General features: G+C 40.5%; 1 pseudogene; it reads right to left on the bottom strand.

The window, feature by feature from the left end:
- Nucleotides 1-21,517: 21,517 nt before the first annotated feature.
- Nucleotides 21,518-25,581, bottom strand: LOC131834612 (probable ATP-dependent RNA helicase DDX5; annotated as a pseudogene).
- Nucleotides 25,582-25,888: the final 307 nt, after the last annotated feature.

The raw sequence follows: 25,888 nt of genomic DNA, 5'->3' as shown, positions 1-25,888 counted from the left end.
TGCAAGATTGTATATATTTTAGGCAAATCGAAAGTGTTGATATTCCTAGAGCCAACATGAAATTTCCAAGAAAAGCATTGCATTTCAACAACTAGTAAACACCATCTCGTGTCTATGCTGGTTGTTTGTCCATTTACTAGAGAAATCATATTGAGTGGTCTACTGTCATAAGAGACAGTGCTACTGGAGGGCATGGTCCCTGCAGCCACCTCTTGTCCTCTGCACTCTCCCAGTCCCAACTGTGTAGGATGCTTTAGAGGTGGGGACTTAGGTGAAGTGGAATCACCCAGGAAGTCAAGGGGTGCTAAGGACTCTACAGTTGAAACAGGTTAAAAATATAACCCAGAATTTCACCGTGACTATAAATGGAAGGTTGGGGAGGTGGTTTTTTAAAAAAAATCCTGAGATTGTATGATGCTCTGTATAATAAAATTTAGAGAGAGGTGAAATTAAACTGTATGTAGTGATGTACTCATTTAGTTCTTACTCTCTACAAATATCATTTATTGCTGTTCCTGATATTGCCCAGCTGGTCTGTTCGTTGGCCTGGTCTATGGCCAGTGACTGACTGGCCAGGCCACAGGGTCCTGACCAACGTTGCCTCACTGGGCAAAGGCAACGTGGCTGCCTTCAAGGCCCAGACTGTCCACCCATTTTTTACCTTTAGCCCTTAATTAAATGTAGGGGAAGTTTACGTGATCTATTTAATTACATGCATTCTTTCCCAAAGCATTTTATTTTCCGTGAAAGCCCCTGTATTTAAAGACTCTGTTGTCCACTATATTTGAGCATCACTTGGAAGCATATCAGGAAAGACAATATAGCTTAGTGTGTTTGAAACTAAACAGATGTGGGTTGAAATTCTGTCTTCATCATTTATTAGCTGTATGATTGGGAGCAAGTTATTTAAGTTATTGTTTGCCCCCTGGTAAAAAAGGGATAATAATAGTATTTATCGCAGCTTTTAAAAAAATAGAGTAAAAGAGAAAGTGTGTTTAGGTCACTTAGTGGAGTGATTGATACATAGTGAATCACCATAAGTGAGATTGATTATTAATCAGTAACCAATATATTAATAATAAATGTGACTATTAATGATAAGCATAATACTATACTTATATTGTTAACACACTCTTTAATAAATATGATGATTAACATGGAAAATACCTACTGTAGCTACTACTACAATTGTTATCATAGCGCTTGATTTGGTTAACTTTGTCAGTTCCCTGAGCGGTCACGTGAGGATAATATTACCTATGGGCTGATGATGTGAGCTACACCCAGATTTACCTGAGAGATGGGGTTATGCCTGTGTTTGACAGACCACACAATAATTATTATGGCAAAGATAGAAACAAGTAGCTGATGTCTGGTAGCACTTCTGACTTTAATATATACAACCGGAACGGGCAACACAGAGTTTTGGTGAGTGCTAACCTTCTAGAAGTTAGGGCCTGCGTTTCTGGAGAGCCAGATGGAGGATTTGGAATGGAGCAGGGTGCTGTGTCCTGAAAGGCTTGGCGGAGCAGCCTCTGATCCTGTTTCCTTTGCTGGGCCCAGCTGGTGTAGCTTTAGTGCTCTGGTACCTACCACGTAATTACAGAGTTCGTCATCATCTAAGAGAATTACTTTGCTAAGGAATATTTTTTCTTTCTTTTCTTTTTCTTTTGTAACTTTATTGGGATAATCTCACTGGGCATCCACATTGGGTCAGACATTTTATGAGGCCTTGTACCTGCATCATTTAATACTATGCTTATAATCATCCCCTGAAGTGTGCCTTATCACCTGTGTTACAGGTGCTTCACTAACTTGCCTAATGATAAACGGTAGAGCTGGGATGAAAGTCTTTACCAAACCGAAGGTAGTCTGTTCTTTCCACAGCACTAGCTCCCTGATGCAGGTATGGCTTAAGTGCAATTGTAGAAAAAGGGCTGATGCGGGTATGGCTTAAGTCCAAGTGTAGAAGGGCATCAAAGGGAGTGCTTCTCTGGGGAGAGTGGGGTTGCTTCCCTAAGGAGGGTTTGAAAGTGGATGGAGGAAAAAAAAAAAAAAAAGAAAGTGGATGGGGAAACTCTGGATGATCACAGTAATGGTGGTGAGGAGGTGATGCTAGATTTGGGTGGTGGAGACCACGGATATCAAATGTTTTGTGGCATTCTGGCTGGTAAGATTGGAGACTTGTCCCACCTAAAATGCCAGCTGTGACCTCAGACAAGGGACTTAGGTGATTCAGAAATGTCTCTAGCTATTTCTTCTGAAGTGGTAAAAGGGGCTGTGGTGGGTTCGTGGTTATATTTTTGTAGTTTTCACTCGCATACATCTTTCTACGGTGTAGAAAAACTCAGCCCTCACTTCCCAAGTAAGACTCTTGTTTCTCATTGGGTGTTTTGTTTATATGCTCTTCATAACCCTTGCACAACTTACTAATCTCTGTATCCCAAACCATACAGATGTGAGTGTGGACTCCATTTTGTTCACTGCTGGTTCTGTGGGGGCCAGCATAGAATCTGGTTAATAGTAGGTGCTCAAGTAACACTTATTAATATAAAGTTTCTCTATTATGTATAAAGCCCAGAAAACAAGCTTAAAATCTTGGATTTATTTGTGCTCACTGCACTTCCTCATGGCTTCACAAGTAAACAGAAGCAGATACCTCAGCTTGGCTGAAAAAACCAACCAACCAACCAACCAACCAACTAACCAACCAACACATGAGCGTTTGATGGTCATTAAGTGTGCTGCATGTTGTTATTTCTGAATTTTTGCTCCTTTCCTGACTCACAGATGCTCTGATAGTTTAGGGTTCTCACTTGGTCACCAGCAATCTTCTAGGAAGGGAAGTTCAGCTTTTGGAATCTGGTACCTCACAGATTAGTTTCCACTTTAGCTCCCTTAGGGTGTCACTCCGTTTTCCCCTTTGGGCACTTTGAGTGATGTGGCTGTTGCCAGAGCCAGGATCTGTATTACAAAACAGTTAGCTGATTTTCCAAGGTGGCACTTGAATTCATCACAATTGTTAGTTGTCATTTTCTGCCCACTGAACTTTGAAATATTACTTATTTTTCCCTCATGGCATTCGTCTATACATTAGGGTTATTTTCCTCTTTCTTAGGATTTATGTAGGCGGCACTTGTACTTTTTCTTTTTTTTTTTTTCCCCCAAAGATCTATTTATTTGAGAGAAAGAGAGAACATGAGGTGGAGGTGGGGGGCAGAGGGAGAGGGTCTGAAGAATTCTCTGCCCTAATCTCAGAGCTGGATGGAGAACTGGATCTCACGATCCTGAGATCAGGACCTGAGTGGAAACCAAGAGTTTGACGCTTAACTGAGTGGGCCACCCAGGCATCCCATGCCCTGGTACTTTTAAATGACTAATTATAATACTTCAGAAGCCTTTGAGAAAGAACTATGTAATTTTCCATCTTATTTATGAGATTTCAGTTGTCATGTGACTTGCCTAAGGTCCCTTGGCAAGTAAGCTGGGGGTTTAAAATAAGAACCAAACATTCTTGATCTTTAGTTATTTGGCTTTAGCATCCTCCCCTTCCTTCCTTCCTTGCTCCCTCGCTCCTTTCCTCCCTCCCTGTCCTTTACTTTTTACTTTCTTTCCTTTTCTCAAGGGACTTCATTATTTACTTTCTTTCACATCTGACATGAAACTGCCAACTTTCTTGTTATAATTATTACCTTAGACCAAGAGGGCAGGGCAGGGTAGAGCCAAGTGTAGATGATTAAGGTAGGTTAGATGAACCATGGAAGCTGCTCACTCTCTCTCTCACCTCAGTTTTACTCTTTTTTTTTTTTTTTAAACATTTTATTTATTTATTTGACAGAGAAAGACAGAGTGAGAGGTGGAACACAAGCAGGGGGCGTGGGAGAGGGAGAAGCAGGTTTCCTGCTGAGCAAGGAGCCCGGTACGGGGCTCGATCCCAGGACCCTAGGATCATGACGTGAGCTGAAAGCAGATGCTTAACGACTGAGCCACCCAGGCACCCCTTGTTTCCCACATTCTTAATACCCTCCTTCAATTTCTTGGAAAAAAAAAAAAAACAACAAAATGACCACTTTTGTCTACCTTCTTTCTTCACCTACTCTTTTATTCATTATTATAACCCTTTCTCATTAAAGCATGTTTTTTCCCCCTTCCTGCTGTAGACACCATGTGTTCTGGTTTTGTTTGTTTTGTTTTCTCTCTCTTTTTCTGGGGGGACAGGTGAGGCAAGGGTGGTAGCAAAATGTGTGTCTACACACAGAAAAGTTTAAAACTGCTAGCTGAATGAAACTTTATGACTTTCTGAAATGCAAATTAGGTTGTGCTGTGCTGGCTCATTTTGAATTAATGCATTTCATCAAGTGGCTGGAAAAAAAAATCAATCAACATGCTTACAGTTGTTGAAACCATTTAAAGAAAATGTGTAACAAGGAAGAGGACAATGGACACAAATGCACTTCACCCTCTGATGGCCAAAGAGAATGGTCTTTAACTTGATAATGTGTTTGAAAAAAAGACAAGACATTAACTTGGGAAGTTTTTGCCCTCCACTTCGAGTAGAACCCAAGGATTACTAGCATTAGGAGCAGAGATTGCAGATTATGGTGACTAAATGGAAGGATTACTGAAACACACATGCCTCAGGCTTGAAGAAGACAATGGGAATTAAGAGATTACAATGAATAGAGAGTGGTATTAACTGTTTTTCCAGGGTTGAATACTTTACAAAAGAAATGAGAACAACTATTTCTCAGGCTTAAGTGTGGAGCGGTGCTGGAGCCAGAGTTGCTTCTGTATATTCTTGCCAATCTTGGCCCCCAAAACGTTGGGTTCTACACAGTAGTCTCAGGAGACAAAATGGCGTTGTGTTGATTTAGATGCTGTTTCAATCTCAGTCTTGATTTGTTGTCTGAATGCATTCATTTGCTGCCCTTCCTTGGTCGCTGCTCTTGTAGTTCAAATAGTGGAAGCTGGTGTAGAAATTGTACCTGAGGAAGCTGTGGAAGAAGGTACAAGGTCCCTCCCAGTTTTCAGAGACCTGGAGTCTAAACCCAGTTGTGATCCAAATAATATGAGTGAATTTCTCAGATCCTCAGATACTTCACCTGGAAAATGGAGGGAAAGATGCTAGAGAATGTTCACCATTTTAGATGTTGCTAAAAATACAGGTATCTATCAAAGATTTGCAAGCATATTAATTGGAAGCATTGGGAATTCATTCAACTGTTCAATGGTTTTATATTTTGGAAATATCAGATGAGAGTTTGTGAATTTTTTTTCATTAAGGCTATAACATTTATGAGATTCAGACACTCTATTGGGACTCTATTTTAAAAGGGCCAATAATTATTTATTTAAGAATAGTAAAACAAATTTACATATAAAACATAAAACATTTTGGGGCGCCTGGGTGGCTCAGTGGGTTAAGCCGCTGCCTTCGGCTCAGGTCATGAACTCAGGGTCCTGGGATCGAGTCCCGTGTCGGGCTCTCTGCTCAACAGGGAGCCTGCTTCCCTCTCTCTCTCTCTGCCTGCCTCTCCATCTACTTGTGATTTCTCTCTGTCAAATAAATAAATAAAATCTTTAAAAAAAAACTACACACAAAAAAACATAAAACATTTAAACATTTCCCTAAAGTGTGTTTTAGTCCAAATGTTGCTCATTTGTGGGAACCAATAGGCGAAACTCTTGACATTGAAATACACTGAAATGATGTCTGATGGTTTCATCTGAGGTATTTTATTTAGTTCCAGAACTCCTGTAAGAGTAACTCCACATTTTGATTATGTATTGACACTCAATGTAAGATTAAAATTATACATTTTACTATTATTTATAATATAGAAATGTAACTAACAGGATACTGTCACTTTAGTCTTTCTTTAAAAAACGCTAGGAAATTTTGATCGGGATGGCATTAGAAATATAGATGGTTCTAGGCAGTATAGACATTTTAACAGTGTTTATTCTTCTGATCCACGAGCATGGAATCCTCTTCTATCTTTTTGTGTCTTCTTCAATTTCTTTCGTGAGTGTTCTGTAGTTCTTCGAATACAGATCCTTTACCTCTTTGGTTAGATTTATTTCCAGGTATCTTATGGTTCCTGGTGCTATAGTAAATGGAATTGATTCTCTAATTTCCCTTTCTATTTTTTCATTGTTAGTGTATAAGAACGAAACTGATTTCTGTAGATTGATTTTTGTATCCTGCCACGTTACTGAATTGCTGTATGAATTCTAGTAGTTTGGGGGTGGAGTCTTTTGAGTTTTCCATATAAATTATCATGTCATCTGTGAAGAGAGAGAGTTTGACTTCTTCATTGTCAATTTGAATACCAATTGCTGTTGCTAGGACTTCTAGTACTATGTTGAACAAGAACAGTAAGAGTGGGCATCCTTGTTCCTGATCTCAAAGGGAAGGCTGTCAGCTTTACCCCATTGAGGATGATATTTGCAGTGGGTTTTTCATAGATAGATTTTATGAAGCTGGGGAATGTTTCCTCTATCCCTATATTTGAATTGTTTTAATCAGGAATGGATGCTGTATCTTGTCAAATGCTTTTTCTGTATCAATTGAGAGGACCATGTGATTCTTCTCTCTTCTCTTATTGATTTGTTCTATCACGTTGATTGATTTGTGAATGTTGAACAACCCTTGCATCCCATTGATAAATCCCCCCTGGTCATGGTGGATAATTTTTTTAATGTGCTATTTGTTCCTCTTAGCTAGGGTCTTGTTGAGAATCTTGGCAACCATATTCATCAGGGATATTGGTCTAAAATTATCTTTTTTGTGGGGTCTTTGCCTGATTTGGAGATCAAGGTAATGCTGGCTTCATAAAAAGAGTCTAGAAGTTTTCCATCCCAATCAAAATTCCACTGGCATTTTTCAAAGAGCTGGAACAAACAATCCTAAAATTTGTAGGGAACCAGAAGAGACCCTGAATTACTAAGGGCATATTGAAAAAGAAAAACAAAACTGGGGGCATCATGTTGCCTGATTTCAAGCTTTACTACAAAAATTTGATCATCAAGACAACATAGTACTGTCACAAAAACAGACACATAGACCAGTGGAACAGAATAGAGAGGCCAGATATGCACCCTCAACTCTATGGTCCAATAATCTTTGACAAAGCAAGAAAAAATATACAGTAGAAAAAAGACAGTATTTTCAATAAGTGGTGCTGGGAAAATTGGACAGCTATGTGTGGAAGAATGAAACTCGACCATTCTCTTACACCATACACAAAGATAAACTCGAAATGAATAGAAGACCTGAACAAGAGGCAGGAATCTATCAAAATCATAGAGGAGAACATAGGCAGTAACCTTTTCAACATTGGCCACAGCAACTTCTGTCAAGACATGTCTCCAAAGGCAAAGGAAACAAAAGCAAAAGTGAACTTTTGGGACTTTATCAAGATCAAAAGCTTCTGCACAGCAGAGGAAACAGTCAACAAAACAAAGACCCACAGAATGGGAGAAGATATTCACAAATGACACTACCGACAAAGGGCTGATATCCAAGATCTATAAAGAACTCCTCAAACTCAACACGCACAAAACAGATAATCATGTCAAAAAATGGGCAGAACACATGAACAGATACTGCTCCAAAAAGACATGCAAATAGCTAACAAACACATGAAAAAGTGTTCATCATCATTAGCAATCAGAGATTTGCAAATCAAAACCACATTGAGATACCACCTTATACCAGCTAGAATGGCCAAAATCAATAAGCCAGTAAACAACATGTGTTGGAGAGGATGTGGGGGTAAGGGGACCTCTTACACTGTTGTTGGGAATGCAAGTTGGTATAGCCACTTTGGAAAACAGTGTGGAGATTCCTCAAAAAATTAAAAATAGAGATACCCTATGACTCTGCAATTGCGCTACTGGGTATTTACCCCCAAAGACACAGATGTAGTGAATAGAAGGGCCATCTGTATCCCAATGTTCATAGCAGTAATGGTCACAGTCGCCAAACTGTGGAAAGAGACAAGATGCCCTTCAACGGACAAATGGATAAGGAAGATGTGGTCCATATATACAATGGAGTATTATGTCTCCATCAGAAAGAACGAATACCCATCTTTTGTATCAACATGGATGGGACTGGAAGAGATTATGCTGAGTGAAATAAGTCAAGCAGAGAGAGTCAATTATCATATGGTTTCACTTACTTGCGGGGCATAAGGAATAACACAGAAGACATTGGGAGATGTATAGAAGTGAGTTGGAGGAAAACAGAGGGGGAGACAAACCATGAAAGACTGGACTCTGAGAAACAAACTGAGGGTTTTAGAGGGGATGGGTTGAGCCTGGTAGTGGGTATTATGGAGGGCATATATTGCATGGGACACGGGGTGTGGTGCATAAACAATGAGTTTTGGAACACTGAAAAAAAATTAAATTAAAAAAAACAACTAGGAAACATTCTTAGTGGTTGTGCTTTCTTTATTTAGCTGGGTTAATCTCTTGGTTGCTAAGGGCAGATTGATTTGTTTATAAACTTGTTAAACCAAATCTGCACACAACCACATCACAGATAATAGAGTGGGAAAAGACCACTCAAATTGTCAGTCTGCATCCACTCACCACCTCAGTCTTATTAATGTCTAATTTAACTTTTTCAGCATTGTATTCCACGGTGCATGTTTTGCACGTTGTATTTTTAAATGATGTGCTGAATGATGATTGTAAACCATGTGTGTGGGTGGGGCTGAAAAGACCCGACGTGCGACCAGAAATCCTTTTCCAGTGACATACTCAGGCTGGGCTACTGTCAGTGAGTCATTCTGGCTTCAATGACACTGGAGCTCCCATATGCGATTTCATGTCTTTGAGGCAGCCTGGCAGATGCCTAGCACGCTGATTCCACATTGGTACCACTAACTAGCACGAGGGAGAAGTGTATACCACTCGTAGGTTCCTGGCAATTAAACTTTTCTCTTGATATTCACCTCTTCTTAAAAGCCCCCTCATTTTGGAATCAAATTTTGGAATTTTAAGTAAAACCAGATCTTTCCATTTGTCAAATGAGCTTTCAACTTTTGTGATGTATTATTATCTCACACATGGAATTCTAAAACTTGGGAGATTAAGAATTTCTGTAAGTGTCATATTTCATTGTCTTAGCAATTTTTATGATCATGTCGGTGTCCAGATAGTGTCAGATATCAGTATGAAAGGGTAGCAAAGCTTGCGCATGTGTGCATATGTGTAGTAGAAGTTTAAGGAGTAGATGAAGTGGCTTTTTGACAGGTGGCAGCTTTAACCCAAGTATGGAAATTTTTATCTATTATAGCAGATTGAAATTTATACACTATTTAGGAAGGCAGATATGTGATTTTTTTTTTTTTTTTTTTGTGGTCTCAGTTTTACTCTTCAGGCCTCCTCTCTGCCTAGAAAGGATAACTTAATTTCTTCCACCCCAGTAGCCTCAATTCGATCCAATGATTTTTTTTTGAAAAATTAAATATCTTAGTTATCTATCATTTCAAGGGTTGATCACTTTTTGAAAAAGGGTGTCCAGAGGGATTTCTTCCCATTTCCTTCAGTGGCATCTGGGAGCAAGGTGGGAGGTCCAATCAGGGCAGTAGCATGGGGGCTTGGCTGTGATTTATTTGTTGTCCTCTTGGTCCTGTGGATCTCACCATGTAGTGCCTGGCTTGCCTGGTCCCCGTCCATGACTCCTCTTTTCAGCATCCTGCTAATTGCTATAACTGAAGCTTGTGTCCCTTTGATTCTGAGACTCCTCATCAGTGTTGCAGGTCCCTTTAGGACTCAGGTTCTGAACACCTCGGCATTACACATTAGAGCCCATGAGGACTTTTGGTTTTGAGCTCCACACCTCACTGGAGTGTGTGAACCTCTGGGGAGCTGGTCCTTCAGCTCACACTGAGGCACCTTCCTTAGCTGTGGAGACTGTAGTCCATAGCTCCTCTGGCTGCCATTTTGGATGCTGTGCCATTCCAAATGCAGAACTTCCCAGGAAGATTTATGATGGGCTCTGTCTCTGCCCAGGAAAGCATAGCATCAACAATGGCTCCTCAGATCCTCCTAAACTTCTCTGGGTGCTTCTCTTACTGGCTGACCTCTCTGTCCCTGAGATTGGAACCCTGGATGGAGAGGAGGGAAGTAGACCCCTCATGGCTGTTACCTTGACCCTCTCTTGCTCTTGCTACTTACTCTAGCACAGAAATGTTTTTTCCTTTCTAATTCCTGTCCTCTAAGAAATGACTGTGGCCCTATCTTCTTTCTTTTCTACTCTAGGACATTTAACTATTGCTCTGAGTCCTTGTGTTTGGCTTTATATGCAATGCTCAGCCTTAGGAAGTTTCAGCAAAGCCCCTTTCTTCCTCCAGAAAGCCTAACTTCTGCTAAATCAAAAGCCTTAGCATTCAGGCAACAGTCTTGCTATGGGTTTAAAATCTTGTATTGTAAAACTGTAAGCTGACTGATGATTGCCATTCTTGGCTATGTGTTGCCCTTTTCTTGAAGCAAGGAACTCCATGGATTAAGAGGATGTGGGAAAGTTAGGGGAAGATTCCAGGCAAATCAGAGTTAGACTCTATGATTAGGAGGCACATGATATCTCATTGTCTGTTTTTTAGTGATCTTAGCAATTGTTGATGTTTAGTGCCCAAGTGGATTACATCGTAGATTCTTTAGCACTACTTTTATACTCTGGATCCTTAGTATATAAACAAGATTGAGAAAACAGTGGGTAAAATGGAGATGAGTTTTCCCAAATGGTATGGTAACTTTCAAAACTTGTAAATGTGTTTTACTTATTTATATATTTGGTAGAAACCAGGTTGTCAAGGCCATATCAAGCTTGGAGCAAATACAGAGCCACAGTTACAGGAAGAAAACAATTTCTCTGGCTTTATACCCCACCTGCTAATGTGGAACTTCTCAGCAGAAAGGCTGCTTTCTCTTATCAGTTACTACTGGAAGTCCCCAGGGAGTGTGGCCTGTATGCTCTGGAAAACAGCATTCTCGGCTACAATGGGGCATCTTTCTGTCTCTTCCCTCAGTGCCTGTACTAGCTTTGACTTCCTTTGGTGATGTCTTCATTAAAACTTCTGGACTCCATGAAACCTTATACAGATGGCCCTTATGGCTGCTGCCACTGCACTGATGTAGGTGACATCTTTCATCGATGCCCAGGTGCTGAGTCTGCCAGTTGTTCCCTCAAATATACATTTTCTCTTCCTCTTGGATATATAACTCTATTACGTTTTCAGCCATTCTTGCAATTTGTTTGAACTGTGTAATTAATTTCTAGACAATGCTAGCTATTTGGGTATGAAATGTGCCGTTGCTGGGAAGGACAGCTTTGCCCCCTCCATATTCTCTTCTCCTATCTGCTGGTCAGATGCAAATGATGATGATGCTCTGGGGCAGGTATCTGTAAATTTCTTCTGGAAAGAGCAAGACTGTAAATATGGTGGGTCTTGAGGGTCATGTGGTCCTTTGTTCCAAGTACTCCGTTCAGCTGTTGTATAGAAGCAGGCATAAACAGTGGGTAAATGCCTAAATTCCTCAGTGTTCCCTTTACAATTTATTTTAAAAGAGAGGCATGGGAATGCAGTCAATGATATTGTAACAGGACAGATGGTAGCTACTTGTGGTAAACATAGCATAATGTATAAACTTGTTGAATCACCTGAAACTAATGTAACAATGTGTGTGGGGGAAAAAAAAAGGCACAGGGATGTAGTTTGTTGGCAGCTACCCCAGCAGATGGCAGAGCCACAAGATGGAAAGTTCTTAGATCCTGTCAACTAGGAAGACCCACCTTCAGCTATTATATGAGGGAGGAACCAACTTTTATTGGTTTTGATTTGTAAATTAGTTACCTAGGACTGCCATAACAAAGAAGTACAAACTGGATGGCTTAAAATAATGGAAATTCATCATCTTACAATTCTGGAGGCTAGAAGTTCAAATGTAGGCAGGACTGTGCTTCTTCTGAAACCTGGAAGGGTGGAGCAGGGGGCTCCCTGCCTCTTCCTAGTGTCAGGTTGTGGCCATCAGCGTCTTGGCTTGAAGCTCTATCATCCCGATATCCACCTCTACTGACATGTGGCGTTGTTCCCATGTGTTCGTCTCTGTGTCTTTCCTCTCCAATAAGGACAGTAGTCATACTGGATTCAGGACCTCGCCATAATTTACATCTGAATTACGTCTACAAAACCCTATTTCCAAATAAGGTCACATTCACAGGTACCGGGGATTATGACTTCAACATATCTTTTGGGATATACAATTCAATGAACAAAAAGCTATTATTCATTCTTGGGGAAGAGTTTGGTTATTACCGAGGCCCACTGGACTCTGAATATTCCAGTGGCATGCTGTTCTTCATTGGGGAAAATGTATTTTTCATATCTCACTTGATGTGTCTCAGAATTATGTGTGTGGTGTGTGTGAAACAGCTTCTTCACCTGAAAGAAGAGCCATCATCTTTGTAGAAATCATGCTCCATGCCACAGGGGACTAGACAGAAACCAGAGTAGTGATGGAAGCTAAGAAATAACAACCATCTCAACAATGGACAAGCTGGGCGCCTGAGCACTGTTCTACCTGCTGTTCATGGGGCCGCCGAGCTCCATTTCTTCTCAGTTCCCTCCACATAAACTTTTTCCAGAAGGCTCATTAGTCACATGGACTCTTGGCAGAACCACTTCCTTTTCTCCTGACCCTTCTGCTACCACCCCCCACAGACATGACCAGACATGCTTAATCCTAACCGGAACACAACAGACACCCCTGCTTGCTGTCCTTCTACTAAGAACTATAAAAGGTGTTAATGACAAATGATAATTACAACAACTTCTCCATCTCCAACCAACAGATTTCTTTTAGGGGAACCATAACAGAAGCAGCTGGTTGAAAATTGTCTGTCAGGAAACTGACATAGGCAATTACCTTCAAGGGAAATTTTGAAACAGAGTTTTAAACCAAGGTGAGTCTAAAGATGGAGTTTTTATCTATGTATGGTATACCTTGGCAGCCACCACCTGGTAAACTTGTTATTTTAGTCTTAAACCACTAATTTGTTCTTCCATGGACAGCCTAAATAAAAAAGGAAAAATAGGAATCAGTGAATTTTGAAAAGGCGATATTCATGGGTGTATCTGTTTGTGTTCAAACATCATTAATGTTTCTTGTTTTTAATCATTAACTTTGTTTCTTAAATTTATGCAAGTGATCAGCACAAAAATTCATTTCTTTGTTGTCATATGCTTATAGGCCGGCCTTCTTCCTACTACCTCTGACATGTGTTTCCAGGTAGGTTTACTGATTTGTAATCAATCAGCAGAGATATTCACTGTAACTTTGGTTGCAGCCCCGTCTGGAAGAACTCCAGCCTGGGAGAATCTAAACATATCATTCAGAGGCCTGTGATGTTGGAAAGAAAGGAGGTTTTGGATGATTTTTGTTTTTGTTTGGACTTGGGTCAGTGCCTCCCATTTACAGCTGGAATGTGTCCTGGATGGTTTCAGATGTGTTTTGGAAGACTGACACGGACCTTACGATAGTCAGCCACAGCAGGGCATTCAGGAAACTCAAGGAGCAGATTATCGTGTGAAGAAACATATCTCTTGATCAGTGAAGATTAATGCTGAATACCGAGGCCGTGGAAATCTTCCCCCTCCACAGGCAGTCTTGCCCCTCCCAGGCAATCTGCACAGTTAAAGCCTGTGCCAGGGTGGTAAGCACTTTTCTGTGGCTTCTCCATCAGGCTTTGACTCCTGGGAGAAAGGGTCACCCAGGGGATTTCAAGTCAAAATCCAAGAACCAAACTTAGTCTTGTAAATGAAATGAATGACAGATAAGTGAAAGGAAAGAAAAGGCTCCCAGTATGTAAAGGTACAAGAACGAGTGCTAGCAGGGAGCTTACCTTATTGTCTGCAGTATGTGTCTCATCATGCAAGCCTTCCTGTGAGAACTGCCATCGTGCCACTTTCCTAGGAGGCAACGATGTCTTCTAATAGTGCGAAGCATGCTTGCTTTGGTGGGAGATCTACTGGTGGTGAGTCCACTTGTCTCCTACCATCATGTTTACCCCTTTATCTTTTTTTTTTTTTAATATTTTATTTATTTGACAGAGTTAGAGAGAGAACACAAGTAAGCAGAGCGTCAGGGAGAGGGGGAGAGAGAGAAGCAGGCTCTCTGCGGAGCAGGGAGCCTGATGTGGGGGGCTCGATCCCAGGACCCTGGAATCATGACCCGAGCTGAAGGCACCTGCTTAACCAACTGAGCCACCTGGGCGCCCCCCTTTATCTTTTGATCCCCGCAGATAACGTTCCATCTTCCTTAAAATGTTTTTTTTTTTTTTAAGATTTTATTTATTTATTTATTTGACACAGAGAGAGAGAGATCGCAAGTAGGAAGAGAGGCAGGCAGAGAGAGATGGGGAACCAGGCTCCCTGCCTAGCAGAGAACGCGATGTGGGGCTTGATCCCAGGACCCTGAGATCATGACCTGAGCCAAAGGCAGAGGCTTTAACCCACTGGGCCACCCAGGCAACCCCCATCTTCTTAAAAAAAAAAAAAAAAAAAAAAGCAGGGTCTAAAACAAGATTGCAAACATTCTTTTCGAACAACAGCAACACAAAGTTGAATGAGTTATCAACATTTAGAAATCAGGAGATTACCCATAGGAATCAGCATTTCTTGTATCTCTTGTAAAACAGGTACCTGGGGCAGCAGTGGGCCTGCATTTCTGCGTGGCAGAACCCACTGGAGCCAGATGCATGGAGCCATGTTCACATGGAGGAGGTGTTCTTCTTCTTCTTCTTCTTTTTTTTTTTTTTGAAGATTTTATTTATTTATTTATTTGACAGGCAGTGATCACAAGCAGGCAGAGAGGCAGACAGAGAGAGGAGGAAGCAGGCTCTCCGCTGAGCAGACAGCCTGACGCTGGGCTCGATCCTAGGACCCTGAGATCATGACCTGAGCCGAAGGCAGAGGCTTAACCCACTGAACCACCCAGGTGCCCTGGCAGGTGTTCTTCTTAATGTAGGCCAGCTTTACTCATGGACAGTACCTTCCCTGTCCTTGTAGGCATTTGAATTAGCAATGTCTGATTTATACACAAGCAAGCTTCAACAATTTTAATTTTCTTCCTTGAGATTACAAGTTTTGTTTTTGTCTAGAAATGAGCCACAGCCAGGGAATGGAAATGGCCGGTGAAAATAAGTCAATGGACTTCCCGAGAACCACAGCCTGAATACTTCCTACAGTAACTGGGTTCAGAGTTGCCCATGTCTGAAAGACTGACGGAATAGGCAGTACTAGGCAAGGAGGGTGTGTTTATTTCCATAGATACATGTCAAGGGGAGATGCTTTCCGGAGAAGGTCAGTACTGTTGGTCTTGACTGCCTGGAGCATTCTGTTAAGCTGGAACTATGTCTTTCAGGGAGGCTGTATCCTGAACTGTATGGTGAAACATATGGTCACCTGGCTAGGAAGAAAGTTTCTGGGTAAGGAGAATGGAATGCTTTGGGACTTAGTTAAACCTTGTCCTCTCTTCAATTTCTTCTACCTGTAGGATTTCTTCTTCCAGAGTTCTTGCTTCCTTGTCTAAGACCATGGCCATCTTTCAGGTTCCAATTGGTTATAGAGAAACTGGTATTTGTTATTTTGGAAATATAATAAAAAAATATAAAAACCATGATAAGTGAAATATAATCTCTTTTCTGGTTTTTAATACCAAATAAGACAGATATTTTTCTATATATATTTGTGTTTCTCTTAAGTGTCCTATCTTCCCGTGATTGCTATTCTCCTATGATTTATTTTATATGGTCTTTTTCCAGGAATCCTTCTATCCCATTGGGTTTTCCTTTCTTTCCTTCTTTTTTTTTTTTTTTTTTCCTTCTTTGCTGCTGTGTTTTCCTTTTATACTAGAATCTGTGTCTAATTTTCTAGCTCTCTGCTTTTATTCCTATTTTTCTTTTGTCAGCCTGGTCTCTTTTATTTTCTGTTATTGTTTCCTTTTCTCCCTCTTGGTGCTTTCTTGTGCTATTGTACATGGTCTGTTTATTTCTCTCTCTGTTTTTTTCTCTTACCATATATTTAGGCCTCCTGCATACAAACACACAAGCAAAAAACACAAAATGAACTCTTACTGGTTAATTGTAGCAATCTCCCTAATTTCTTTACAATAACCACACACCATAAATCAGTTTTTATATTCTAAATTGCCAAAATCCCATTATAACAAACTTTAGTCCCCCTCCCCCTCCCCCCGGCTCCCAGTTTTCTACAGAAAATTCAAATATTTTTCTTAATTTTTTTTAAAGAAATAAAGTTTTCTTCCATGTAGTAGCTGCTGGACTAGAAGTCATTATGTAGATTCTGGTGCCATTTTGGTCATTTTCTGGCTCTCTTACCTTAAAAAAGAGTGTCTCTGGATCTCAGTTTCTTATTTTCTCACAGCTAAGGGGGAAGAACTTCCTTGCTGCTCAAAGTCTGGTCTTTAGACCAGCCACATGAAAGTCAGCTGAGAGCTTGTTAGGACTGAATTAGCTCAGGTCTTCCCCTCACCCTTCCAGACACAGAATCTACAGATTTTACAAGATCCCCGGGTGCTTTGCATGCTTATCAAAGCTTGAGAAGCACAAACTAGATGATCTCCAAGATTTTTTCCAGCTTTAATTTTGCTGAACGTAGCAAAAAACTTAATAAGTGAAAGTGAGTGAAAAAATAAAGTGAAAACTGCCTTGCTCATATGCCATGGTAAAATCATCCCAAAATCGTTGATAAAATGCCAGCAACTTTGGGTCCTCCCTTAGAACAACTAATTGAGATGCTCCAGGGATTGTATTTTTTTTCTCATATCCTAGTTAATTTTTAATGAGTGGACTGAGAAAGCACTCAGGTATACTATTTGAACTTTTACCTCCTTTTCTGATGCTATCAGCACTGCTTTCTTTGGATGTAAGGTGAATCATTACTATGGAAAGAGAGGAAGTCAAAACTATTTTACCTGGGCGCCTGGGTGGCTCAGTGGGTTAAGCCACTGCCTTCGGCTCAGGTCATGGTCTCAGGGTCCTGGGGTCGAGTCCCGCATCGGGCTCTCTGCTCAGCAGGGGGCCTGCTTCCCTTCCTCTCTCTCTGCCTGCCTCTCTGCCTGCTTGTGATCTCTCTGTCAAATAAATAAATAAAAAAATCTTTAAAAAAAAAAAAAAAAAAAAAAAAAACTATTTTACCTACTTAAACCCACCAAAAATTATTCTGGGGAAGGATAAATGTGTAAAGAGATAATTATTGAAGGTGACTGTATGTATTTTTATTGCATTTTGGGAGCAAAAGCAAGGTTTAGTCCTTTTTTTGACTTAAGTATCACTCAGACCTCTGACAATGGGAGTGTTTGTGGTAACAAGAAGGAAGTAACCCCTGGCAAGTGATAGATATGACATCGCATCCTGAGAGTCCTAGGGGGTGGGGGATGGATATTCTAGCGGGATGGTTTCATTTCATCACAACTTGGTGCTCATGTTGACTGGGTGAGCACATGCTATGATTGAGTTACCAAACATTAAGTTCCAATTTATTTTTAAGTATTTCAGGTTGTTGAACTGTAGCTGATTTAAGAAAAATTGAAACCAACAGAATTTTTTTCTAAAACTTCCATTATAGTATCTTTACTGTGAGGACTGGAGAAGGAATAGTAAGAGGAGAGTTTGTCACAAGAGTATATGATGTGACAATACCACTATGGGGAAATGCTTTCATGTTACAGTTTTTCAAGTCAGAGCTTAAGAAACTGTGTCTTTAAAGATTAACTTTGCTTTTTTTCTTAAGGTTAAATATTTTTCCTTCAGTCTTAATGAGAATACAATCAAATGATTACATTTTGGTGTGATTGAGTTATTTGATTAAAATAAATAAAAAGTGTATTTTACTTAAACATTTTTAAATATATATATATATATTTTTTTGCTTAGTACAGCACTTTCTTTCTCCGTTTCCATGTCCTGAATTATTTCTGCATCATTAAGTTTAGCTGAGGAGCCAAAAGTCTGTCATTGCAGGGGGTTTCTGGGGTGTCACATTGAAGAAGAGAGATATTTAGAATAAGATGTCACCTTGGTCTGTTACTTGAGTGTTAGTCCAAGAAGTTATGTGAGCAGAGAAACATCAATCTGGCTGGACATCTGTCTTTCCCACTGTGTAGCAGAATCCCTGTGCAGAATCTTTAGTTGAGGATGGGCCATGGCCTCATTTCATCAGGTGTGCAGAGAGTCTCTAGAAGTTATGTGAGTCTTTCTTCACACATTGCTCAAAATCACATGAAGACTCAAAAAATATGTCCTCCGAAATTATTCTAGCCCTGGTCAGCATTATGAAGTAGGAAACTTCCTCTCTAATTGCTGTCTTTCTCTCACTGAAACTTTTTTACTTATTGTTGGTACTATTTTTGTCCCTTGTGCTCCCATCTCTGCCCCACTCATAGCTGCTACCTATGTACGGTATCTTTGCGATAACTTCTTCAAGTCACTCTATTATGCATTTTTTTCCTGGATAAAGAAATCACTAAACTGATATATTTTTCTTATTAACAAGTTATCTATTTTTTTTTTTTTTTGCAATGTTTGCTACATCCCCTCAGCTTTCTTAAGTCTTTTGTAAAAGGGAGGAAGTTGAAGTTGAAAATCTTCCTTTCAGGGTGCCTGGGTGGCTCAGTTGGTTAAGGAGCTGACTCTTGATTCTGGCTCAAGTTATGATTCGGGGTCCTGGGATGGAGACTGATGTTGGGCTCTGCACTCAGCCGGGAGTCTGCTTGAGGATTCTCTCTCCCTCTCTCTCTCTGCTCCTCCCCCTGCTTGTGCACATATATATGTGCACACGCTCTCTCTTTCAAATAAATAAATATTTAAAAGGAAAACTTCCCATCAAAAACTTGATTGGGACATTCTAGTATTGATATTTTGTTTGATTTTTGGAGAAAAAAAATTCCCAGAATATTTCTTGAAGCTCACCACTCATCTTTAAAGAAAACAATCTGTATTCTAAAGCTGAAAAGAAGTGTCAAGTTTTTCCCTTTCCTTAGAACTTTTCAAATGGGAAATGTCTTTTCCAGGGTTTCACTGGATACGATGAATGGGCGGTGGTATTGGGGGTAACTGAGTGATGAGTGGTACAGAAATATTGATTAAGCTTGGAAATCAAACCAATCAGAAATAGTCATTTTCCTTACTTTAGTCCTTTTGCATCTTTTAACTTCATTTTGTATCTTTCTTACCTTTTTTTAAAAGGTTTTATTTATTTATTTATTTGACAGAGATTGGCACAGAGAGATCACAAGTAGGCAGAGAGGCAGGCAGAGAGAGAGAGGAAGGGAACCAGGCTCCCTGCCTAGCAGAGAACGCGATGTGGGGCTTGATCCCAGGACTCTGGGATCATGACCTGAGCCGAAGGCAGAGGCTTTAACCCACTGAGCCTCCCAGGCGCCCCATACTCTTTTTTTTTTTTTTTTAAGTTTCATTTATTTGTGAGAGAGAGAAAGAGAGAGAGAGAGAGAGAGAGAGCGAGCGTGCGTGCATAGGGTGGAGGCGCAGGAGAGAATCCCCAAGCAGGCTCCCTGCCAATTTCCAAGCTGATCCCACAACGCATGAGATGATGACCTGAGCTGAAACCAAGAGTTGGACACTTCACCTACTGAGTTACCCAGGTGCTCCTCGTTCTTACTCCTTGAAACCATGATGTCAGATGAAAGTATTTTATGTGATGTTAAAATTTAGCTCCATAAAAAAAAAACACAGATAATTCCATCTTACCTTTATCTTTATATATATTCATCTTAAAATATTTACATATTTTAACAGCAGGACTTCTCAAAAATTACTTTTTCATGGAATCTTTGTGGTTCTGAATTATTAGCACCTTCCACATTCATATTTATAGCTTTTGATTCAGCCTATATGTCAGCATGTAGCAAATATCGTTTGATCCACTGATTTGTGCAATAGAAATTACTCATAGGGCCTTTTTTTTTTTTTTTTTTTTTTTTTTTGGCTGCTGTTGCTAAGTTGTGGTGTGACCACTTCAGCTAGAACATACTCCAGACTTATGAAAATTCTCATACCCTTGTTAGTACTGTGGAAAATTTAAAGAACAACAGAAGTAGGCTTGATGCTGGTTAGAATGTGATTTCTCCTGAGAGTATTTGGAATTTGCTATGGAATTTGCTACTCCAGTTCAACAAGTTTCCCCACTGGCTGGTGGGATTTTCTCACTATTTCCAGATTGCAGAGGGAAATAGGAAATAATGGAACCAAAGCATGAAACTAAAGGCTTATCTTTTGTCTGGTTGTCAGATTCAGAATAATTGAGTTGCCTGAACTGTTAGCACCAGAGCTGGCAGAGAGGATGGACAGTCTTCTGACTCTGTATCTGAACAAGGAAGTTCTGCTCCAGTAAAAAGCCTATCGGGCATGTCAGGATGAGCTTTTCCCATGTTCAGAAGCTCCTTGCACTTGGGATAGAAAAGAAACGCTACTTAGCACTACCTAGTGCTATTGAAGACAGTGAAAACAGCAATACAGTCCCCCTACCCCCATCCATTCCACAGGGCCTAAGAGTCCCATCTTTAGTGCCCTTACTTCTAGTTAGTGTCATTGACAATGTGCAAAAAGATTGAGGAGCCAAATACTTTTTTGTTTATGGACTAATAGATTGGATTATTTTGCTCTTAGAAAGAGCTCTGCAGGAAGGGAACACACACAGGAGAGGTATATTTTGCCTGTGGAGTGAAAGGGAGAGACCAAAACATGGGATGCTATCTGCCCTTTGTATGTAGTCAGAGCGGGGAATGGGCAGCCTGTGAGTACCCCAGGAGCCCGTTTTTAGAATGAGTGATTCCCAATCCTTTCTCTGCTCTGATACATCATGGAAGTATCATGTTCTTCACCTATAATAAGGACTTCCTTATGACACTTACAGAAGTGGTTCTGAGCTGGGGTATAATTGGGTATCTGTCAGATTTTGGAAAAATCCTGTGTTAATGAAATAGATGAGTAATTGTGGGCATCATGAATATAAAGCAGTAACTTCTGAGACAAAGTTTGATTTTCTATGGTTTCATTAACATGGGGAATGGGTAGACTGAATCAGTAGGTGTTTGTTGGTTTTGCTTCAGTCAGTCTTTAAATTAGTTTGTCCTGCTGGAGACAAAGGATCTTTCAGTGGCTTGACATGATATCCTTAGAAAGGATAGCGGTACCATAACTGTACACTTTTTCTAAACTTGTGCTTCAAATTGGTCTCTGATAAATGCAAGATCGGGAAAAATGCAGAACAAAGGAAGGATACAGGAGAGTTGAGGATACTAAGGTGGAAATAAATCTGTGCAGAAGAGAAGGGAGTTGATAAAATGTGAGCAGTCAGAGAAGCTAGCAGCAAGGAAGATGTATCTGATAAGCATGTGTGTAGTATGTAGATACACTGTGAGTTCTCACTAATTAGTACCTTCACTAATCTTTTTATTTTCAGTCTTCAAATATTTTTTATTGGAAGACCATGCATTGCCTTCCTTTATTCTATTTCAAATCACTGTACATTTACTTTTGTGAAAACACTGCCTGCATTGTCTAGTACAAAAAAAACCCCTAAAAATTGTTTCAGGAATGTAGAGAAATATCCAACTTAAATAGTGAAAAAGTACACCATAATTACTGCTGTACTGCCATCATTTATGCATTTCCCATGTTTCTTAAAAAATTATCTTGTCTGATAACATACAATATAAAGAGCAGTTATGAAAAACAGACATTTACATATACTTTAAAGTCTTATTGAGAATATCCTGATGGCAATGGATAACCAATCAGAGGCGCAGCTGCAGTAGCAGGATATGCATATGCCTGTTGGTTCATACCATTGTGCATATTTGGAATGTCACTCCCATATTGCTGAGTGCTATCGTAACCATTCTGGTAAGTCCCTGTTGGATTACCAGTCCTAAAATTGGTCTGTATGCGAGCAGACACAAAATTACTTCCAAAGCTCCCATTGGTATAATTTGCAGCACTGTAAACAGTGCTGACATTCTGAGTTTTTGCCTCCAAATCTCTCTTAAGCAGACTAGAGTAACCTCTGTCATAATTTCCCCTGTCTCTAAAAGTATTAAATCCACCCCTTTTGTCCACAGAGTATATCTGTCCCGACAGTCATCCTTCATGCCTCCTCTACCCCTGGAATGACCTGAATTTGAATCTCTGTATTTGACCAACTGAAGCGGCTTGGGATTAATTGCTTGATTAGCTTCCCGAAGCACAGAGATAAGGTCTCTCACTTGCTTTATGTTATTAGGTGTAAAGAAAGTGTATGCTGTGCCTGTTTTGGTACTGTGAGCAGTTCTTCCAATTCGATGAATATAATCCTCTGAGGAGTAGGGGAGTCGTAATTGATGACAAATTTCATATCTTCCACATCTAGCCCTCTGGAGGCCACATCTGTAGCAATGAGAATAGGAGCTTTTCCATGTTTGAATTCATTTAGAACCCAATCACCCTCCTGTTGACTCTTGTCACCATGGATACCCAGGGTGGGCCACCCATCTCTCCTCATTTTTCTGGTAAGCTCATTACATCTTTTTTGGTTTCACCAAAACCAATGGTTTTATTCTCCTTCTCACTCATGATCTCTTCCATTAGATGAATAAGTTTTTTATCCTTTTCTACATCATGACATACATCCACAATCTGAACAATGTTGTGGTTTGCACTCAATTCTAGTGCACCAATGTTTATATGAATGTAGTCTTTCAGGAAATCTTTAGCAAGCTATCTTACTTCTTTTGGCCAAGTTGCACTCCACATTAGGGTTTGCCTATCAGGTCTAATCTGATCCACAGTCTTCCTTATTTGAGGTTCAAAGCCCATATCAAGCATTCTATCTGCTTCATCAAGGACAAGGTAGGTAGTTCTTCTCAGATTGGTTTTCCCACACTTTAAAAAGTCAATTAGTCTTCCAGGTGTTGCAATACAAACTTCCCACTTCTCTCCAAATCATGAATCTGTGGTCCTTTGGGAGCACCACCATAGATGCAAGTGGACTTCAATCAACACACTCTGTAGTATTCGGCAGCTACTTGCTGTACCTGTTGGGCCAGTTCCCGAGTTGGTGCCAGCACCAAGCAGATAGACCCATCACCTCTCTCTAGGAATGGCTGATGGTTGATGTGGATAATAGCAGGCAGCAAGTAAGACAATGTTTTCCCAGACCCAGTCTGTGCTATTCCAACCATATCCAATCCACTTAGAGCAACAGGCCATCCCTGAGCCTGAATAGCAGTGGGTTCAGTAAAATTCTGTCTTGCAATCACATCCATGACATTTGCAGAGAAGTTTGCTTCGTAAAAATTCAGAACTGGCTTTGGGCAGTTGTGACCTCTAACTTTAATTTCCTTATTCCTTCTGTATGTCTCCACCTCTTGTGCTGTTCACCTAACCAAATCAGGGTGTTCTTGATAAAAATTCTTCTCAAATTTGGGCAGCTCATCGAGATTCCACTTCTTTTTAACTAGTTTCTCCCCAGGGTTTCCAAATTTCTTTCCAGATAGGGGCCCTGCCCTACTTCCCCCAAACCGAGGTACACCAAACCCTCGATCCTGGCTGTGGTCTCCGTCACTCGACATGTCGTCAATGGTTGCGGTTGGTGGGGAACAAAGTGGAGAGAATCAGGTGCAACAAGTCGTTGCAGGTGGCTTTGGCAGTGGCAAAGCCTTGCGGGGGCGGCAGTGGCGGAGGGGCAGTGATGACAGGAGCTGGAGCTGCTCAACAAGAGACCCGTGGAAATGAATGAGTTTACCTTCACTAATCTTATGGTTGCCCAAATACCAATAGGTATTTAATGAGTACCTAATATGTGCCAGGCATTATTCTGGGTGCTAAAGATAGAGCAGTAAATGAAGTAACAGAATTCCTGCCTTCAAGGAGATCACAGTTTAGTAAAAGATTCTCCAGCTCTCATTAAGTTTGAAGTGCCTGTTTATGGTAAAGAAGTTTAAATGGGAGATGCTTTGGGTAAAACATATTATTTGTCTTGGCAAAACATTCTTGAGAAGAGGTTAGGACAGTGGGGAAAAAGAAAGCATTGAATAACATTCTATCCATTTCCACCTTTCTGTCCAGTCATAGATATAAACGACAGTTCTGGCCCCTTGTTCACCCTCACATAGCTCTCTGGAATTCTTTCCCATTCTCTGAACATGAGAGAATTGAGGAGGTTATTTGGAAAGTCATTGGTCTGAGGAGTTGTCCTGCTACAGTTACCAGAGAATTCTCAAATTTCATCTGCAGAGACTGCAAGGCATCAGGGGCAAATACACTATGAGGAATCAATTGGTGACCAGACCCTACAGATGAGAAGCATATGGAAAGTCAAATTCATGACTTGGTTCTTTAAAAAGAATAGGTTGTGGATGGATTTTAAATATGAATCTAAATACAAAGCTAGCATCAGTAGCTGTTTTCAGGAAAACCAAAGGAAGCCAGCATTCCCCAATGTGTTAGGGAGATTGTGTGGCCTCAAGGAATGAAGCAAGAAGTTCATTCTGTCTTCTTTCTCAAACACCCACCTGGAGCCCAGCAGAATTCTGGCTGTGCATCTTGTCCTTGGTATGCTGCCAAAGGGATTAGCGTGTCACTGTGGACTCTTTCTCTGGCCCAGGAGAATACCAGGGAAAAATCAGAGCGAAGTTCTACCTGGGATTGGGTGAGTGGGTGAAATATTCTTTATGAACAGAGAGTGTGAGAAGCCCTGATGCACAACTCACCACTCAAAATGTGGTCCTGGCTAGTTGGGAACATGCAGATCTCAGATCCCCACAACCACCCCAGAATCAGGAGATTAAATTCGGAGCACTGGCCTAGGTAATGCATTTTCCTGCCTCTCTTTCAGTATGCCTCACTCCCACTGTCTCTTGTTCCTCATAGGCTACCCTCAAGAATGGTGTTGGTGGGTCCTGTTTGAGGTAATAGGCCACAACACTCAGTTCTTTACTAAACTGGAACTCCAAACCCAGAAGAGTCTGAGTCACAAAGAACAAAGAAATGGTTTCATTTCACACTGATCTAGAGTCTTTGCTGGTTAAACCTCAGGAAGGCCACAAAAAAGCCCTTAGACATTTTAGGGTGTGAATTTTGAATCTGTATTTCCTGACATCTGTTTGGCTGGATGACCTTCAATTTACCAAAATATGGAAACTTCATTATGGCATTCTACCCATATAATGAGGAAAACGCTGGTGTTTGTCTCAACCCCAAGCCCCTAAAGCAATACTATCCCCAACCACACTTTCCTATATAGCATTTTACACAAAAACATAAACCAAGATATTGGTTCTCTGAAAGTTAATATAAATGAAGTTTCCTTCTTATAAAATAGGAACAATATTCAGTCCCCTTGATTATCACAAATATCTTGAGTAGGAGTCAAAACTTTTCAGTTAAGGTTTTATCCAGCTGAAGACATTTCCTCCTCTTCAGTGTATATCCTCACCTGTTGGTAGTTGGCCAAGTATACGAGTAGTGAGAACATTGTAAGAATTCATGGCGTATCTTATATACAGTCCTGCCCTTTTAGTTCTTTGTGGGTGAAAGGTAGAGCCACCCTGGCAACTTTCATGCTATAATTGTGTTTCTTGGGTTTTCAGAAGGATGAGAGAACAAGAGTGAATTGAGAAACGTGAGAGTGAGAAACAGAGTGAATGAGCTGAGTAAAGCCCCTGTGAGTCCCAACCACATCTCTTGGTGGTAGTGATGGGAGCACAGATCATTGATTCCTTGCAGACATGGTCTCAAAAGGAGTCTGTTATGTGCAAGGATGATGCAGCTTTCTCGGGCTGGTTTCAAACTATA

Source organism: Mustela lutreola, chromosome 6 (genome assembly GCF_030435805.1).
Source record: "Mustela lutreola isolate mMusLut2 chromosome 6, mMusLut2.pri, whole genome shotgun sequence".
In the NCBI taxonomy this organism is placed as follows: domain Eukaryota; kingdom Metazoa; phylum Chordata; class Mammalia; order Carnivora; family Mustelidae; genus Mustela; species Mustela lutreola.
This window is presented reverse-complemented; position numbering and strand designations above follow the sequence as displayed.